General features: G+C 34.2%; 1 non-coding gene across 1 annotated transcript; it reads left to right on the top strand.

Moving 5' to 3' along the window:
- Positions 1-1,032: 1,032 nt before the first annotated feature.
- On the top strand, positions 1,033-1,136 carry LOC112296436 (small nucleolar RNA U13). The gene has a single exon (XR_002973893.2). It is a non-coding gene; the product is annotated as a small nucleolar RNA U13 (small nucleolar RNA).
- The last annotated feature ends 371 nt before the right edge of the window (positions 1,137-1,507 follow it).

The following is a 1,507-nucleotide window of genomic DNA, read 5'->3' as shown; positions in this document are numbered from 1 at the left end:
GGAAAGATTCTATTAATGAACTCTCTGATTATAAAAGATAAAACTTTGCTCCTATTATAAATGATATTTGCCTAATAAACTTGTAATATCCCATTTTAGATTACGAGTGGTGGTATTAGTCCTTCTGGCAGGAACTGACATCCAGAAGTCACTAACAGATGATGATGATTTAAAACAACAACAACAACAACACACTATGTCAGAGTTATGTGTACTGATCCTGAATGAGTAGCGCACAGTAGGGAAGCAACTGACTGACCTGTGTGTAGTCACTGGGCTCATTCTTCTACATGAGGAACCTTGTTGAGGCCCATTCATAAACTTTCATGATTGGTTTTAGTGTTCTCCTTTTCTGATTCTGTTAAGGTAAGAATGAAAACGCTTTTCATATCCTTGGCACCCACTAGAGAAAGCATGTTCTTTTCTAATAATAATGGAAAGTGCTGTAATTAAAAGCACAGAGATTTTGTTCCTTCCCAGTAATTTGACTTAGCATAAGTCTTCTATAGTAAAACCATTTATCTATGGTTTGTTGAGACATAATTATAGGAGACTTAAAAAAGCAGTTTTGGTTAATAACGTAGTACTATAAATTGAGCAGTATTAATCTACTCCATTATTGTCTACTTCAAAAGAAATGGGAAGAAGCAAGACAACAGAGCAAGGAGATTTTCCAATTTTCCACTGACATAAGCCACCCTGCTTTAATCATTACTACCCAAGTGAACTAAAGAGATTTATAAATCACTTATTAATGCTAAAAAATGTTTCCAGGTTCAGACAAAACTTATGAAAAGATTACAAAAAAAATGTAATTTTGTGGATTTAATAAAAGATTAACTGGGAGTAGAACTTTGATTGAAAGTAAAGTCTGGTTAAAAACAAACCATAAAATAAAATCTTTCATCTCCATCTATTCTTAAGACTCTTGTCTCTCAATACTTAAAAAGATTATCTCTAAAGGTAGACTCTAAGTGTGGCAGAGTAAGAATTTTACCTTTACCTTTCTGATACCTTAATCACGAGGTTCAGATCTTTTTGTAGTTTATAAATGTGATGATTGGGTGCTCATGCTCTAGTGTGAGAGGTGCCTCCCTCACATCCTGTTATGACATCAGCACATTACCCTGCTGATGTAAAAAAAACAAACAAAAAAACCCTTAAAGGTTTATCTCTTCTTTGCCAAACAAAGCCTTCTATCATTAGGACAATTCAGCTTGCACATGGTTAACTGGTTAACTTAATCTACATCCCAATGTCATTGTTCTTCGACATGTGAAATCCATCAAAAATCCACCTTTGCATTAAGGAAGGTCTTTTTGGATTTCACATCAGGATATTCTTTCATTTGCATGTTCTTCATCTTTCAAATCTCTACCTCCCAATTCCATGGCTGTTGCCTTTTCTTCTTTTAAATCCCATCTAGCTATGCTCTAAATACAGCAATGAGTCAATGATGCTTAATTACCTTTTCTGTTGACCCTTCTCAAGTCTATTTTTTCAAAAG

The sequence above is a fragment of the Desmodus rotundus genome, chromosome 4, assembly GCF_022682495.2.
Source record: "Desmodus rotundus isolate HL8 chromosome 4, HLdesRot8A.1, whole genome shotgun sequence".
NCBI classification, from domain to species: domain Eukaryota; kingdom Metazoa; phylum Chordata; class Mammalia; order Chiroptera; family Phyllostomidae; genus Desmodus; species Desmodus rotundus.
The sequence above is the reverse complement of the archived record's forward strand: the minus strand, read 5'-3'. Positions and strand labels throughout refer to the sequence as shown.